We start from the raw sequence: 19,731 nt of genomic DNA, 5'->3' as shown, positions 1-19,731 counted from the left end.
TTTTTAAACTTTGTTCTAAAAAAGCTACATTCTAGCATTTAAAGAATGCTTTTTGTTTCTTAAATAACCAACATGGAGCCCGTTTTTGGCCCAGGATCATAAAACAAACTTAGACTGAAGTCAAATTTTCAATGACTTGTAAAATGTTTATTAATTATTAAATTAATCTAAAATTTGCAATTTACAACACTTTTGTGAATCAAAATTGAAACATATTTTGATTTTGATCTGCTTTACTTCCACATTTTTTTAAGTTCAAAATGAAGATTTGGACTTAAGTTTAAGTTTTTCATGATCCTGGGGCCTTTGAAAGGTAAAAGAAATAGTTAATGTATGATTCTGTTATAAAAATGCTTTCATAAAAATTCTCTGCTAATTCTTTTTTAAAAAGATTTAAAATATTTTCAAATTGAAGAAAAAGGTTAACCGAAATATAACATTTTATTCTTAGTCGTAAAAACTTTTGTACAATAGGGCATTGATCTTTGACTTAAGACGGACAATCGTCAAAGAACATTGACAAGTGAGAAATCGCCTTAGATAGCCTGAACGTGGTTGATTACTTCTTATGATTATACTTTTGACAAAATAAGACACTCTGCTGGATTCCAAAGCTTATTTCCTATTCTATTTCACAGAATGAAACAAATGTGATGCTAGAATACAAATAAAGCAAAGCGTTGCTACAAACTTTGAAAGAAATGTCAAAGACATGCTTTTAAAAAAATGGTCGTCGAGATCTTGAATCATTTAGCAAACTTTGATTTTTTTTCATCTAGGAATATTTTCTTACTACGGCTAATCAACTTTGAAAAGGTCAATATACTATTTTTAGGTCACCTGAGTAAACTCAGGTGACCTATTGCTATCCGTTTTCGTCCTCTGTCCGTCGTGTGTCGTGTGTTGTGTGTCGTGTGTCGTGTGTTAACATTTGAACATTTTCAGCTTCTTCTCTGCAACCACTGAACCAATTTCAACCAAATTTGGCACAAAGCATCTATGGGTGAAGGGGAACGAAAATTGTGAATTTCATGATCCCTGCCCCCCTGGGGCCTGAGGGGTGGGGCCAAAACCACTAAAATTAATGCAATCTTTAAAAATCTTCTTCTTTACTCCTGGACATCAAGCAGTCAAACTATTTGCATGATTGTAATAGCATTTAGTCCTCTACCAAAATTGTGAAATTCATGGCCCTGGGGTCAGGGTTCTAGTGCTAGGGCGGGGCTAAATAATATATAGTGAAAATGCATTATTTCTTTGAAAATCTTCTTCTCTGCTTCTGGGTATTAAATAAACCAACTAAGTACATAGTTATGATGAGCAAGAGTGCCTCTACCAAAATTGTGAATTTTATGGCCCCAGGGTCAGGGGTTCTGGTGTTAGGGTGGGGCTCTATTGATTATATAGTAAAAATACATGATTTCTTTGAAAATCTTCTTCTCTGCCCCTGGGTATTAAATAAACCAAGTAAGTAAATAATTATGATGAGCAAGAGTGCCTCTACCAAAATTGTGAATTTTATGGCCCCAGGGTCAAGGGTTCTGGTGTTGGAGGGGGGGGGGGGTCATTGATTATATAGTGAAATTACATGAATTCTTCGAAAATCTTCTTCTCTGCTCCTAGGTATTAAATAAACTAACTAAGTGCCTAGTTATGATGAGCAAGAGTGCCTCTACAAAAATTGTGAATTTTATGGCCCCAGCATCAATGGTTCTGGTGGGGGGGGGGACTTTATTGTTTATAAAGTGAAAATACATGAATTCTTTGAAAATCTTCTTCTCTGCTCCTAGGTATTAAATAAACTAACTAAGTACATAGTTATGATAAGCAAGTGTTCCTCAACCAAGATTGTGAATTTTATGGCCCCAGGGTCAAGGGTTCTGGTGTGTGTGTGGGGGGGGGGGCTCTATTGATTATATAGTGAAAATATGTGAATTCCTTGAAAATCTTCTTCTCTGCTCCTAGGTATTATAAACTAACTAAGTGCATAGTTATGATGAGCAAGTGTGCCTCAACCAAAATTTAGAATTTAATGGCCCGATCATCAAGGGTTCTGGTGTTGGGGGGGGGGGGGGGTCTATTGATTATATAGTGAAATTACATGAATTCTTTGAAAATCTTCTTCTCTGCTCCTAGGTATTAAATAAATTAACTAAGTGCATAGTGATGATGAGCAAGAGTGCCTCAACCAAAATTGTGAATTTTATGGCCCCAGGGTCAAGGGTTATGGTGTTGGGGGGGGGGGGGGCTCTATTGATCATATGGTGAAAATACATGAATTCTTTGAAAATCTTCTTCTCTGCTCCTAGGTATTAAATAAACTAACTAAGTGCCTAGTTATGATGAGCAAGAGTGCCTCTACAAAAATTGTGAATTTTATGGCCCCGGCGTCAATGGTTCTGGTGGTGGGGGGGGGGGGGGTTTATTGATTATATAGTGAAAATACATGAATTCTTTGAAAATCTTCTTCTCTGCTCCTAGGTATTAAATAAACTAAGTAAGTGCATAGTTATGATGAGCAAGATGCCTCTTTAAAATTATGAATTTCATTGCCCCAGGGTCTGGGGTTCTGGTGTTAGGGTGGGGGTCTATTGATTATATAGTGAAAATACATTGTACATTAAATCTTTGAAAATTTTCTTCTCTGTCTCTGGGTATGAAAAACAGATGAACTACTTGTATAGTTATGATGAACAAGGGCCCTAATCTTGCAGAATTGTGAATTTCAAGGCCCCAGGGTCAGGGGTGGGGGGGTGGGGGGCTCTACTCATATACTGAAAATGAATTAATTGTTTGAAATCTGGTCCTTTGTATTTATAAAACATTTATTTACTTTTTGATAGGCAATTTTAAGGGTGCCTTTTAAAAATTTGTGCAACCTAGGGTCAGGGGTTTATGTGAGAGTGTTAGGGGCACTACTGATTATTGATTAATATTACTGATTAGTTGGAGTGCATTTTTGTTCCCCTACCCTGCTTATGGGTATTCAGTAACCAAGCTAAGCAACTGCTAAGTTTATTGTTATGATGATCAATGGTGCCCTTTCAAAATTGTGAATGCCATATAGCATCTGGCTTAAAACATGAATCAAATTCAATACACTGTAACTGGAAAGTTGTTGCATAATGCTCAGGTGACCTATAAGGCCCGTGGGCCTCTTGTTTAATTAAGTATTTCTAGCTATTGTACATTTTAAAAGTAATCCAAATTAGCTTTTGATTATTTTATAATACAAGTGATCATTACAAGAATTATTATATGCACATGAAGATTTTAATATCACTTTCTAATTAGACTGATTTAGAAAAACACAGTCGTTTTGTGTCTCAAACTATTCTGAAATTAACTAATTTGTTTTTATGTAGAAACCAAGTGGTAGGATTCACTAGGTTAACGAATGTGTATTTATATTAAACAAATTGATCATTCCTTGAAAATTCTAGGGTTTGGGGTTTTCAGAAAAAATTATTGAAACTAACTGTTATTAATCTTGTAGTCTGCCAAATTAAACAAATGCAGTCTAACTCAAGCTTACAAAATTAATTTCATACAAATCTTAATGCTTACACAACTAGACACATGAAACGAACATACTATCATTAATTAGTAATTTATTAATAGATTTCCCTCCTCAGATCACCCATTATACTAGTACTGTGGGGATGCCCTTATTCAGGACGAATCGCTTACATGCATGTAGAACGCCTTAAAAAATTGCACCCACTTTATCATGCCTTATTTCTGTGGAAGTCATCCATTACACCCATTTTATCATACCTTTTTTAGAACGGACAATAAATGCATGCATTTGTCCTTCGAGCATTATACTCACTGTATGCTACATGTATCGTATTCAGGACGGACAGTGGTTAAAGTAGCTTTGACTATGCTCTGATCAGCCAATGTAGGCAACTTTGGTAAAGTATGGATAGCCTCTAGACTTGAAGTCTGTCTTTCTTCCTAGCAAGCGCATATAATGGTATGACAAACCATGGTCTCCAAGAATTTTCTCTCGAAGTTATATTGAATAAGAATGGGTTAATTTCTTTATTGAGTTCGCTGAGTTGTATCTCCTTTCACAAGCTTTTGAATCGCTATACACACTTTAGATGAATTCATTAATAAATAAAGGGCTTCTCGTGAAAGGATATCCAAAATCCCAATAATAACACTAGGCTAGATAGAACAAGTTCATAATCAATGTTTGGACACATAGTGATATTCTTTTTATCTGACATGGGTTATCAAACACCAAGGCGCAAGAGGACGCTAAACAGTAAACATAGAACCAAAATGTTTTCATGGCCTAACATAACATCTTTATAGCAACATGATGTAGAATTGTAGATGATTATAGAAATGATAATTACCGAGCATCGTCTCTTGCTAAAGTCTTTCTGTCATAAACACGTTGCATATCATTGTTTTGATTGCTTACTTATTTATCTTTGTTTGTATAAAGGTTTATTATATAAATTGTATTTTAAAAGAACTTTGATTTAATTCTACAAGTGGTAATCCAACTTATACTCATAGTTCCTTTTCTAAGGAGGAAATTCTTCAAAATCATAAGTCAGTTTTAATATTTTTTATATCCCAAAGCACCAAAATGATTTTGAACTACCATACATATATTATTTCCGAAACTTCATAAGAACCCTTACAAACAAAGATACATGCGGGTTCCAGTATATGTTCAACCAATCCTCTTTCTTTACTCCTCGGTAAGATATTACCAGTAGTATTAGTGAAGGAGAAAATTCAAGACTACCGTGCAACAATATATTCAAGAAGTGGTGTAAATTAGGATGTGATATTAAAAATTCCAAGGAACTTTTGGATCATTTGAAATCAAAATATTTTTCCAAAATCAACAGCATTGAAACTTACGATTTTTCAACTTTATACACAAACATTTCCCACGATAAATTAAAATGCATGCTTTTTTAATCATTGACAGCTGCTTTTTCAATAAAAATGAAACTCGTAAATTTACTTACCTTGTCACTGGTCATTTGCAAAATTATTTTGTTAAAAAACATTCTGATTGTACACACAAGTACTCTGAAGTTGACATCAAAAAGATGCTTGAGTTTCTGATTGACAATATCTATGTTGGATTTGGAGACGAGGTCTTCCAACAATTTATTGGAATTCCGATGGTTACCAATTGCGCCCCGACCTATTTTTGTATTCATTTGAAGCAGAATTTGTGCAAAATCTTATGCGTGAAAAAAAAACCACTTGCTGTGGCTTTCAACAATTAACAATTGTAATTTCAATTCTTATGTCAATGCGATATATCCTGGTGAGTTTGAGATAAAAGATACACAGAGTCTGGCACATCTGTTTCATATTTGAATATTTTAGTTGAAAAAAGACGTTTATCTAACAACCAAGCTGTATGATAAATGTGATGGCTTTAAGTTTTCAATCGTCAACTTCCCCTACTTATGCATCATCACTTGCATAAGAAGTTTATATAACTCAATTAATTTGATACGCAAGAGCATGCTCTAGCTACGTATGAACTTTTCTAAAACGCGGTTAATTAATATTGACAAAGAAGTTGATGAAACAAGAATAAGAATATCAACATCTCGTTTAAAGTCATCATTTTCTAAGTTTTATGGTCAGTACAATGACCTTGTCAGCAAATACAATTTATCAATGATTCAATAGCTGACTGACGTTTTTCATATTAATTGTTAGTCGATTATTTATATATTGAATTGACGATGGATTTTTCCGTTATTTCCCGATCATGACAAGGAACACACGGCGGGTGTGACCTGTTGGCAGGGGGATGCTCACTCCTCCATGGCACCTGATCCCACCCAAAATGTCTTGGAGGTCCGTATTTGCTCTGATCCTATTTTGTATTGTTTTATGGACTTTTGATCTTGAATACTGTTCGTTATCTCCATATGTTTCATCAATAACTAAATATGCATAAAAACAACCGTAATTCTGTAGCATATTTGCCATCAATTCAAATTTCAAAGTGTTTCCTTCCTGCATTTACAACCATGAAATAAACCATACTTCACTAAAGCAGGACTGATTCTGACATGTTTGTCGATAAAAGTCATCTCTGATAGTGATTATTTTTATCTAAGCATCTTAAGTTTTCACTAAATTTGTAATTAAGATAGAGAAGTGATGTAACGCTCTTGAACTCTTAAAATGATGCTTAACCTTAACTCACTCTTAAAGGTCCTGGGCAGAGATAATTAATGTCATCTCAAGAAAATCATTTCTCTGTCAATTAAAGTCGGATTATTTAAAAGTGATTAATTTTACCGAAAACCTCTTTTTGGTATCCAACACTTTCTAAATATGCTTTCATGTGCTTTCCATCCGTATGTAGATCTCCGGGTTTTGGTGTATAACTTCACCTCTTGAGGACTGTTAGTTGATTCTATCTCATAACCATTTGTATATTCAAACTATGAACCCCTCTATTAATAATCTTTTGACACTTGGGATTTAACCAAATCAGTCGAATCGAATTGGATCGTCTACACTTCTTTCAATCTTTTTATGGAGTTGTCGGTTGAGACTGTACGTCGAATAATATTTTGTTACCTTATTGCAATTGAATAAGTCATGGACATCAATATTTACAGCAATAAATGGTGTCTGGAAATGGTTCAATGGACAAATTGAAAGATGAGGTGAAGATAACGATCAATTATTGATCTCTCAAAGCAATACAAACAATGCAAATTTCTGAAGAAACATAAAAAATGGACCCGAAAAGTTGGACAAGGTCCTTAAGAGGAGTAAGTATCCCTATTTACCAATCATTTTAACTGTGAGGAGGTGTTGATTACTTCACCATGGCGCCTGATTCCATCCTTAATGTTTTAGAGGTCCAATTTTGCTCTGCGCCTGATTTGTATTGTTTGAATGGACTTTTGATTACAAATATATTTTCGTTATCTGCATAGATTTCACATCTGCTGTGTGTCCTATGCACTGATCAGGTAGATAGATCATTCCTTTGTTAAATGCAGTCAAATTAAGTACAAAAACAAAGGTCTACGTAGTAATGAAACAAGTCAGCCAAAATTCGATGCAGTATAAATCTTAAACTGTTTTCATGGAACACAGAAAGATGTGCTTGAATTTTTCATCTGTAATTATTTTCAAACTTCTAACCATTGCAAATAAGACACATGTTTTTAGCTTAAAAATTCAAAATTGACTTCCGTTACTTTTGAAACAATAAAGAAATCTCTGAAAAAATTGATATTTTGCTGAATTTAGATAAAATCTAGTAGTCCAACTCTACTCCCAACTACAAAACTGATTGTTCGTTTTATGATAGAATGTCAAGTAAACACAATTACTTGTAATCGCGCACTTTGTCACAGTTTGAAGTCATTAATGAATCAATATTAGGATGAAAGCAAAAGTTGGGTGTATTTACTTTTTCTTATCATTTTGTTTTGTATTTTTTGGTGTAACGTCCCTTTTGAGATTTTTATAACCCGCTTACAAATTGGAGGGTATATTGTGATCAGGGATATCCGTCCGTAATTGTTACGCTTTGGGGTACCCTTCTCTTATCTGCAACTCCTCTTATGCCATTGAATGAAATTCAAAAGATGTCACGGATTCTTTGTTAAATAGTGCCGTTGTGCAACTCCTATTTTACTTTTTGATCGGAAACATATATCGGGTTTCCTATCGCAAAACATTGACTCTGCCATTTTCTTCTTTAATATTGAAGGGTTCCCATCTGTTATCCACAACTCATCCTATACCACTAAATAAAATTTGATACTCTCACAGATTCTTTATGACATAATTCCATTGTGCACCTCCTTTTTTACTTTTTAATTTGACAACTATTTTGGGTCTCCCAGATCAATGCATGTACTTTAATTTGCTTTCGGGATGATTTTATCATTTAGTTATTTTATTATTTAGTTTAACTTCCATCCACTGAAAGAAAAAATATTGCTTGTACTAGCCAGTGTACCGCCTGCAGAAATAATACGAATGTATACCACATCGCCGGGGTTTAAGAAAGACAGCAACGACGCTACTTCCAACATGTTCATCTGATATATCTTGACTATTTGTGATTATCTTTCCAAAAGCAGCTGAATTTACTACTAATTCTGTATATACGTAGGAATGATACCACGAAGCAATAGTCCATGAGAATACATAGGAACCTTGGGAAGGTGCAGTAAATATTCCATCATGGTGGTTGTAGCCGGAGCCAACATTTGTCTTAACGTTATCAAACACAAGGACGTGACCTGCACTTGGATTGTTGAGGTTTTTGCTCATGTAAGCGTAAAATGCAACAGTACTTTGGGCACTATTCTCCTGTCCTCCTATTAAAAAAGAACATACATGACTAACAAGCTAAATTAAAGGATCCTGTAACTGTTATAAAAGTTTAAAATCTCATTTCAAATGCAATGATTAATTTTTGAATATTTTACTGTACTTTTTCAAAACATTGTCACGTTCGTTTCCCTAGTTACAATATAGCATTTTAAAGTCTGCATATGCACACATTTTCAAATGTACGTTCTTTGCGGAATAAATATATGGAATAATGATTAGTATTCAACTCAAAAATAATTTAACAACAAAAAATTGAAAATCCCTGGTCAAGGCAGTTCAACTAATCGTAGCTATACAGCAATTTTAATTGAATTAGATTTATGGCTCAACCCATCTTCTTTTGTTTTCATCCGTAAGAAGAATGTATTTTTAGCTTTGTGTTTTATTAACTTCTAAAAATGTTTTGAAACAAATTCAAAACAAACTTTGCTAACCTATTAGCCTTATACTTTTTCTAGACCTCTCTTTTTTCTGTTGGGTTTTTGTCTCAGATTTTCCCTTAAGTTTCATTACGGATTGTGAAGGCATAATCTGAGTAACGCCTTCCCATTTTTTGAACTTCAGAAACGTCTTTGGAGACTTTGGGCATTCTTCTTCTTTTTCAAAGCTATTAAGTTCTTCTCTAAATAACGCCGGTACGTCTTTCTCTCTGAATTTGGATTTCCATCGAACGGATTTTTTCCTCTTGCATTTTAGAATGTCTTTTAACTGGGTTTTTCTTCTTTTTCCACAAGCGCCTTCACATAATTTTCCAAATTTCTTTTATCCCATGGTTCTCCTCTCTTTTCTCTCCCCTTTGGCAGTTCCAAAAACAGCAACGGTTCCAAACAGAATTACAGCTTTAAAACTATAATTTCAGAATACATTGCTAGTTCTCCGGATATTAGTTTGAAGTACATGTATACTGTTTGTATTTTAAGAAATGAGGACATTACACTGATAAGACAATCCTTTAGTTCTGGAGAAATAAATGACTTTTTATTCTAGCAGGATTTTTGTATCTTTGAAAACACAGAATAAATGGGAAGTATGAAAAAAAAAAATCAGGAAATATTAGGTTTTTTTCTTATCTATGTTAAATTTTAACATTTTTTTTATAAAATTTTATATACATGTCACAAAAATTTGAAGACAAACTTTCAAAAAATGAAGAAAAAAAACTTTCAGTCTATAAACAATTATGTTCTGTAAAAATGGTCATCATCGTCATCTTTTGGTGTGTGCAGGTTTTTTTTAAACAATGATGCACTTGTGAAATTGTTGCAAATTGTCAATTTTAGCAAAATTCTTAATCTTAACTGAAATATAAAGAAAATTCGTCTATAATTGAAGTTTAATTTTCCTTGTTTGTCGAACCTATAGATTTTTTCTGTCTTATTCGTCATATTTTTAAAGATATTTAAACCTTTAATTTTTCAAGGTTTTTTTTTTCACGAAAATGAGAGCTTGAGGCTTTTTTTATTATTAAGTGTCCATGGAGAGTACATTGTATGTTAGTGGATGAAACAAATCAATATGTGAACATTTCACACAATGGACAGCAAAAAAGCTCTGCGATGTAAAGTGAGATCTGACATACAAAGAGTGTAACAGGGCTTATTATTTTAGTTATGTCTCTTCACATAGAAAAATCTTTGCTCTCTTCACTTTGTTTTACAGTTCATGAAGTTGCTTAGGCTCATTTTTCATGAAGAGCTTTCACATTAGTACTTCTTTCTTAAATTTATAGGCATGATTTGTTTGGAGAATCAGATCATACTTAACAAACCGATATCTTAATTAAACCGTTTGTTGAATATTAGAATGAGCTAAATTGATCAGGTAAACAAGCCACTATTTTAAGTATTTTTATATATATTCTGTTTGATATACTCGATAAAAGCCTATCAAAGTCTCGACCCCAATTTTCAGAAAATTAAAATGAAAAATCCGAATCCTTTATCCAAATCTTGAGGATTTAATTTCTCTCTTAATGATGATAATAGCTACTGGAAGTTCTGAGAAAGAGGATTTTGTAGGGGGAAACTCCATCAGTCGTCAATTAGCTTCAGATTTTTTTTAAATTCCAAAATCCTTTTCATCGTTTATCATATAGAGTACATATATTGTCTAAAAGTAAGAGATGTTTGAGACAGTGAAAATGTAAATGGCAGGGGAACGATTCGAACCATTTATAACGATAAACATATTTCAAGTTCTATTTTGACTGTGTATTTTTCCATTTTTTTAAATAGAGCAAAAATTATCTTTTTTGTATAATTTGCCGTAAAAAAAAATAAATTAGAAATCATTAAATCGGAAAAATATAATATGAGCTTAGATGAATTTAAACTATACGGAATGACTTTTTCAGAATCAATGGCATAATTTTTCGTAAAACAAATCCGTTAATTATCTCAAAATGAAATAAAAATCACCAGACATTTGAACAACCATGTAACACCCTTGCTAACAGAATCCTGTGATGTGGTAAATTAGATCATGGTTTATCACAGAGTTGTGATACCAAATGAAATCTTCTGTGAACACTGACTTAAAGTTTTTATGTACAAAAAAGTCAATGTATTTTATGTGTTTTTCGGCAATAAACTGAAACTGTTAAAAAATGTCCTCAGTGGGCCAGCAAATAATTGACAGAGAAACTGTATAAAAAAAAAAAAGAGAGAATTTACTCTTCTGCATACATATACCTGTGCAATAAGCAAAAAACACAATTGTTATAAATTCCATAGCTCAAATGAATATACATGTTTAAAATTCAAACAATTATTAAAAATCAGGTAATAAAATCTGAAATTTGTTTCTTTTTTGGATACTTACTAGAAAAGACGTTAATGGCAACATAACAGCAAAGCTTTGTGATAAACGTGATGGTTTTAACTTTTCAATTTTTTAATGTAACTTTCCTTACTTATGCAACATATACATCTACCTTTATCACCTGCACATACAAGGTTTATATCTCTCAGTTGATTCGATACGCAAAAGCATGTTCTCACGTATGAACAATGTTTAAACGAGGTGAATCACTAAAAACAAGTTAATGAAACAAGAATACGAACAGTCTTGTTTTAAGTCATCATTTTGTTAGTGCTTAGGCGATACCATGAACTTGTCAACTGATACAATTTATCATTAAGTCAAATGCTGACTAACGTTTTTCATACTTATTGTTAGACATTTTTTTACAGAAATTTGTCTATAGAATCTTGTTATTTCCCATAAAGACAAGGAGCACACGGAGTTTGTGATAATCGGCAGGAAACGCTCACTCCTCCATGGCACATGATCCCACCTTATGTTTGAGAGGTCCTTGTTAGCTCTGCTCTAACTTGATTTGTTTTGTTTAGAGGACTTCTAAGTTTTGCAGACTGTTAGTTATTATCTCCATACGTTTCATTTAACTGTTTAAACATTTAATGGAACATAACTTTTTTGAAAACAAATCTTAAATTGATTGATTAGTGTTTCACGACAAGTCGGCAGTATTTCAGATATATATTGTACATACAATCTTCTTATATAAGGTAAAAGGGTTTCTAAAGGACACTGCCAATCGTATTTAAAAAGAGAGGTTTTCTAGGAACTATAAAATCCCCAATTACCCCAAGAAAGAAATTTCCCAAATCCTTTTTGCACATCTACAGTAAACATCAATTATATTTAAAAGATGAAAACACCTCATGGATGTAGTATCTTGGCAGTACAAACACTGATTTTACATACCAAGGAAATATAACTTAAGCAAACCAATACTCTTTGTACAGAAAAATGATGGTCATTGGCCTCATGCTTCTGATAGACAAATGAATGTAGAATTGTATGACTTCTAAACAGTTTGTAAATTGCGATGCTTCCGCTGTGCCAACATCCTGAGATGTCTACTGGTTCTGATAAATGCTAAGAATCATTTCAATGATCACAAAATATGGCCCTACTTTCTTATACACTATCATTGCAGTGCTGATATTTTGTTTGGAGGGCATAAATAAAAACAAGACATGGTATGACGGATCTAAAGGAGTTTGGAGATAGGAACGAATAAATATTTACAGAATTGATTATATAAACATTCACTGTACCCTTAATGAGTACATTTCGTTATAGAGCGGATCAATGTTTTTCAACCCTTTGAAGTAACAACTAGTTTTTTTTATGCCAAAATGAAATAGGAAGTTAACGAACTGTTTTCAGGTTCAAAGTATATTTAAACAATACGAATAAGCAGAGCAAACCTGAACCTCCAGAAAACATCAGTTGTAAGATCAGGTGCCTATAAAGGAGTAAGCATCCCTGTTGACCAGTCATACCCAGCGCCTTGTTATAAAATGTAGAATTTTTATGTGTACTACTTGAATATGCAGCCCAAAACTACAGGTGGCAGGCCTCATGTTATATTCTGCTGAATATGAAGCAGAATTATTCAATTTATTCAATCATTTTACATTCATATGATGCAGAATTTGTTCAAAATCTTAAACGTAAAAATAAGTAAACATTTGCTGTGGCCTTCAACTCAACATTTAGATATATCTATGACGTAATGTCAATTAACAATTGTTATTTCCTTCTTATGTCGATACGATATATCTCAGTGAGCTTGAAATAAAAGATATCACTGAGCCTGACATATCTGATTCATATTATACGTATATTTTGGTTATTTGACTTGAAAAAGACGTTAATGTTAATCTAACAACCAAGCTCTATGATAAGCTTGATGACTTGAACTTTTCATGTCAACTTCCCTTACTTATACAACAATATCTTCATCACCTGCATACGGAGTTTATATATACCTCAGTTGATTCGATACGAAAGAGCATGCTCTACTATGTACAATTTCTAAAACAGGTAAATTATTGGAAGATACAATGACATCGTCAGCGAATACAATTTATCATTGAGTCAAACGCTGACTGGCGTTTTTCATACTAACTGTTAGTCCATTATTTACACCGAATTGACCATGGATATTTCCGATTGTGGACTTTTTTGAGCTTGAATGCTGTTCGTTATCTTCCTATATTTTATGAAAGAAGAAGTTTCCTGCCGTGGACCTCAATTCAAGGTTAAAATATATCGACTTCTTTTTGTCAATTTTCACTTCTTTTGATTTAATGTATCCTTTTGAACTCCAAATAAAAAAGATGCCACAGAAACTCACACATCATTATCTTCTCTTATTCATGTAGAAATATTACATTAGCAACTGCATATAAAGTTTATGTCTCTCAGCTGATTGCTACACAAGAGCAGGCTTTACATGTACACTGTATGTATGAACAATTTCTAAAACGAGGCAAGCTATTATAGCTTTTGAAAAATAAGTTGATGAAACAAAAATATCAGAGGTCTCATTTAAAGTCATCATTTTGCATATCCTATGGCTGATGCATTTTGCAAATTCTATGCTAGACACAATGACTTGTGAGCAAATACAACGTATCCTCTATCTAGTCGAATGTTGACTGACGTTTTTCATAGAAATTGTTAGGATATTATTTTCACACTTCATTGGCTATTGATAAATATTTCCGTTTGCCCGATAATGGCAAGGAGTACACAGCCTTGAAATCGATAGGGGATACTTGTTCTTCATGGCACCTGATCCCAGCTCTCTTGTTTAAAAGGTACCAGTTTGATTATACTGTGTGTTATCAGCATATTTCCATATTTCGTGAAAGACTATAAGTCTATTGTTGCTTATGGGACTATAAAAAAAATTGTTGAAAACTTTGAATTTAAGGGCGTTATAAGGTAGTCTGTCCTTTTCAGTCTACTACTGAAAACGCATTAAATAAATGAAGAAAAGAATTTTTTAAAGAAATCGTCAACATTAATTCTACGTATATCTATACATGTAACAGGTGCAAGGAACTTCTGTCAAAGTTTTCTTTTGGAAGGCCATTACGATAAATAGATGATCAAGTTTAAAGTAAACGAGATTCCACTTGACATTTTCATATCCTAGGCCCATTAAAGAGTCTGGGGCAGGGAAATTAACTCCACGCACGAGATTTAGCAGTAAAACACACAAATCCTGATAGGATTGTAAGATTAACGATCTTCACGCTGCACTGAACCTTTAACAAGTTATACCTGTTTGTGCAAAGGTAAAAAGCTTTGATGTTTTCGCCGCCGTTGAAAAATGAGACGAATAGCAAATGCAACATCGGTGAATTTCAAGACCTGTGTTAAAATATAGTTGCACTTTTTCTTCAATGAAAAAGAAATTTTCGAACCGTTGGTGTTAGTACGAAAAGTTTACTTCATCTTGAAATCTAGCCGAAGGTTAAAGTTAATCATCTCAAATTAATCTCCTTAGTTAAAAAAAATTAACATGTCTTATCTAGTCTGTAAATTGCATCAAAATGACATTCAACATCATAGAATTTCTTTCGAGCAGGAATCCATTTTCGTTAAAAATGAATGTCTAAAATAAACCCTTAGTTTACACAGAGTAATGATGAAATTACGATGTAGTGCAGGCCAATTTAACTTCAGATAAGATTTAGGTAGATACGGAAGCTAGATCTGAAAGTAGGTAGTTTGCCGTTACGGTAACCTTTGAACTTAGCAAAAATCTACACAGTGTACAGTGGTATTGCGTTACTCATATTTTAACCCGAGTGAGTCGGCTGAGGACTTTATTTGTTTAAACGGACGTCGATTTTATTTTTTTAGTTTTAAGTCATGAAATTGTCTCAAGCTGTTGGATAAGGATTTTTAAAATTGAATTTAACAAAACGAACTTGTTGCAGTTAAGGTGGATGTATTCAAATCAATTTCCTCTTGTCGGTTGAAATGAAGTAGGGCACCAAAAGGATCCTCATTCCGAGATAATTTATTTTATTGTTCATATCACGGACAAAACGAGGTGTTATTATTTAATTTTTGGATATAATGAAGAACATGGGATATTCCTACTCTTGTGTCTTAATAGTGACATTTTTAACTGTTGTGAAAGCAACTTATTACAAAACACAACTTCAGAATTTACGAACTAGACCAGTATATTATCCTTACAGAGCGTTTTCAACAAACAGGTAATGTTAATCATTAAATTTTAATTGATATGACAATTACATGTGATATATTAATCTTGTTCTTTTTATTCGTTTTTTAATAATAAAATTATAAATTTAAACTGAGCACCATTCATATTTTTTTTCGCACTGTGTGAGCTTATCGCAAAAAACTGCGAGTCTGAGATTCTGAAGCTTATTTGTTTATATCAGGCGGTTTTTGACCCACCTGATGTGTGCTTGTTATAAATTCGAGGATTCCTATCGCTCAATTTGAATTTTATAGATTTACTGTGTGAAAAGCAAGAAAGCCAATATTGCTTATCGTTTAATTAAACAAAATTAGCTTAGCGAATCTGGCCTTAAGAATAGATAAATTAAGCATGTCGAATGAAACCTAGTCTCTTATCTCAAGCTAAAACATTTTTATTGCCCTAAATCCTTAAGGAATTCCTTATCTTCACAAAGAATTGTTATATTCTCTTTCTTACGTAACCGAACTTCCAATCATGTTTTGTAGGTTTGCAAACTCTTATTTCAAATTTATTAAATCATACAAAAATCCATTAATATTTGATGCAGAAATCTGATAATTTATAAATTGATTCAGTTTAACCTAATATGTATACTTTGAATAAGATGCAACCCGAAACAGAACAAATGTTAACAACTAAAACGTCATTCATAATCCACCCTTTGAAGTTGCTGTACAATTTTGAATTGTGTTGTCTTTGTCCTAAAATGTTATCGTATTTCCATAAACGTCTCAGTGATATGTCTTTTAAACCTGAAGTAAGCAGTTTTCTTCTATTTGCGATGTGGACCTTTTATTTCGTTGTATTATTGATATCGTGTGATTCCAACATTAAGGGTGATCAAATTGTAAATATGAAAAGACAGTCCTCTTAATTGATATGTCATCCTTTTAAAAAACCGAAATCCTGCACGTGTCGTCCCTCTACTTGAAATGGTAGCCTAAAACAGAGTTTTAGCTGGTACCATCGGGTATATTGCGGTTTTATGATGTTTCTAAGGAATTTTACCGGTGATCAGGAAGCTTCAAAGAAAACCGTCAAGGAATCATTGACCTAGTGCCGAACATTAACCAATTTGTGCGCCATTGACGAAAAATTATGTGCAAGTCTTTTCTGTTCCAACAGACAACACAAACAAAGCGCGTAATTGAACACGAACAAGCACTCAAGGGCTGCTGAATTTAATTTGGAACACATATTGCAGGAATTATATATATAAATTTCCAATTTTCTCTAAAGAGCCCTATGTTTACTCTATCCTGTTATGTTTTCTTGCAGACTTAAATTTTTCCCGCAAACTTTCTCTGTCTGTCGGTTTTTATTCGGTTTTGATGTTAAGGTTTATATTTAGCTGTACTGAATTCTTGACGGAAATCTGATTTTTGCTGAGGTAGACAAAGGATAGATAATCAAAGAATCTTTCGCCTTTAGGATATATTATTATGTAGTGTATCTAGGAAACAGAAAGTAAAAACACACATCGTGCTGAGAACTCATTTCCGATAACACTGCAACAGAAAAGCAGAGTTCATTACTCACATTCTTCGGTTTCTATAACAACGATAAATCATTCAAAATGCTTCACACGCTGTAATTTTTCAAATGAATTCTAATTAACCTTTTCACCACTTTTTACTCCTACAAATTTCTGAAGAAGCAGCTTTTACTTTAACATTTTCAACTCTCTTTAATTGTTTAGTGTTTCTGTCGTTTTTAAACGAGGTCCACTTTTGAGCCGTAAATTCGATTTCTGGAAGATTTCAATTAAATATAAAACCGATGAATCACGCGCTCTTCAGAATCATTTGGAGGGCAATTTTGTGCTACATGTGTTCAAGCTCAGAAAAACTTCAACACTTTATCAAAGCCTTGTTCGGTGATAGCAATGGTATATATAAAGCAAGTTTCTTTCTATACGTGAACACGGTTCTTGTATAGCTAATTTTAAGTTTAGTTCACCTTTGTTTTAATCTTAATACTACTAAAATGGCCAGAGCACTTGAAACACCCACTAAGCTTCCACCAAGATTTTTGTCATTTTGTTAAACAATGAACAAATTGTGGAATGGGAAATATATTACAATAAACAATGTCCACAGTAGACCAGTATAAATAAAATTTTAGTACTTTATAAAGTACACTAGTTGATTTCAAGTACAATTTACAATTAACAACATATATCGTAATAAAGTTTCCCCAATATTTCTTCTTGTACAAAAAAAAAAACATAATTAATTAACATAATTTGTTGCAATTTTTTATTGATAATGTTTCTTTCAGCAACAGTAATTCTATCAGCAGTAACAGTAACTACTGCAGTAAATCTATTGTCACATATCAATCCAAATGGTGTTGGGACCAGTAAGTATGGCCGCTTGGTTTCCCCCATTGTCAAGGCAACTGCGCAATCTTATGCTTTCTTTGTATAGACAGATGACGTCATTTCCTATGACGATGGGCATGGCTATTATACTCACGAAACAACCCTTTTTTATCATCCTCTAAACAAGATTAATGAACATGAATTTATTTTAATTAAACTTCCTCGACTTTGCAGTATCTTTGCTGAATAGAATGTTGGGTCTTATGAAAATAGACATCAGATGAGCAAATAAATATGACTTCATTGTTGTTTATTTCGCAAAAAGAATAGATTTAGATAGGTATTTGAGATAAAATAACTCAATGTAAATGAATGTTGTGAAATTCATAGAAATATAAAAATCTATTAATTAGCATTCGATGTAGATTGGATTATGAATGATCGCATGGTTTGACATTTTTCATGATCAGTTTTTGCTTATATAATTATGATTATAACTATTTTGACAATTTTAAAAATATGGCGTTTGTGTTTCGATTACTTCATGATCAAAAAATCTCTCTTAAGGATTTTGTAAACTAAATATTCATGTATGGTTTATTTTGTAAACACAGATTACAACGTCAATGGGGACTAAGAGACAACCTATAACACAAACAGTTAAAGAATGTTGTCCGGGATATGAGGGCAGAAATTGTGAAAAACGCAAGTATTCATTATTAATTTGAAAACAAAAACTGCAGAAGAAATTTGGTACAGTATTTTATGATTTCAGAATTAAATTTAACGTTTTCAATGAATATGCATGAAGCACATATAATCTATATAGATCTACGAGCTTCAATAGCAAAAAATAACAAAACAAAAAAAAATACTAGTAATAACCTGTTTTATGTTAAAACTTTACTGGCAGACCAAGGCAACATAGCTGCTATGTTTATTTCCAAAATTCATAACAGAAGACATGTTAAGTGTAAAAATCTTGTCATTTATTTAAATGACGAAAAATGAAATCCATTTATAAAAACAATTACCAAAAAGTTTGGCTGGTAGACATACCAGAATCATGGAAAGCTTGACCAGAAATGCAGTTCAATAAATGATTACAAAACAGTGGTCTCCCAGCCACAATATTGTTACAACGTACAGATGTGATAATGCGGTAAAATACAATGTACAACATCAAACTTTATTGGACACAAAAGTGGTGCATAAAAAGTGCCATCAACCCAACGGGTTGAAGCACCACTCAAGATGTTGCCTTGGTAAAACCTCACATATGAAATAAAATGTTAAATTGTTAGAAACAAATGGTTGGTATTAAGCTACATGTAATGAACATCGTGCACATACAAACAGATTATTTACTCAAAACGTTCATGGGCAAAATTCGATCATATGCTTTTTTGTTCACAAAAATTTCGCGGCAGCACTCCGAGTAAACAAGAAGTATGTAAATAGGATGTCTTGCGCGGCAATCTGATTGGCTGAAAACAGCTAAGGCCTTGACAAAATTTATGGACTGGTAAAACTTGGTCACTTGAAGAACCGGGTTTACAAATTAAGGTTTTGTAAAATAACAAAAAGATAAACACATTGACATCCACAAAAATACATACATGAAATTTTTAACATCAATCGCTTTATTTGAAAATAAACCTTACTTTTTAAAATCGTTTTTCATGTGTTTCGTTTTTTATATGAACAGATTTAAGAAATTTTCTCCCAGTAAATTGAAAATATATTTTATTTTCAGTTTGTTTTACATGTGATCAGTATTACAAATTAACCAAACAAGTATCAGTGTTAGAACGAAAATAAAATCGAGGCAACACAACTGGGAAGTTTTAGTTGTCCATGAATAAAATCGTATTTTTTTAATACAACTTACAGACATTTTTGTTTTATGCATAAAATTTATTAAATTTTTTTTTCTTGTAGACTATAATAACTGGAAGAGGAGAAAAAGGTGAGC

At 32.8% G+C, this 19,731-nt stretch overlaps 1 pseudogene; it reads right to left on the bottom strand.

Annotated features, from left to right (window-relative positions):
* Positions 1 to 7,934: 7,934 nt before the first annotated feature.
* LOC134261909 (uncharacterized) lies at positions 7,935 to 9,061 on the bottom strand (annotated as a pseudogene).
* Positions 9,062 to 19,731: the final 10,670 nt, after the last annotated feature.

Source organism: Saccostrea cucullata, unplaced genomic scaffold (assembly GCF_032062105.1).
Source record: "Saccostrea cucullata isolate Sc308-1 unplaced genomic scaffold, CSIRO_AGI_Scuc_v1 ctg11944, whole genome shotgun sequence".
In the NCBI taxonomy this organism is placed as follows: Eukaryota; Metazoa; Mollusca; class Bivalvia; order Ostreida; family Ostreidae; genus Saccostrea; species Saccostrea cuccullata.
The sequence above is the reverse complement of the archived record's forward strand: the minus strand, read 5'-3'. Positions and strand labels throughout refer to the sequence as shown.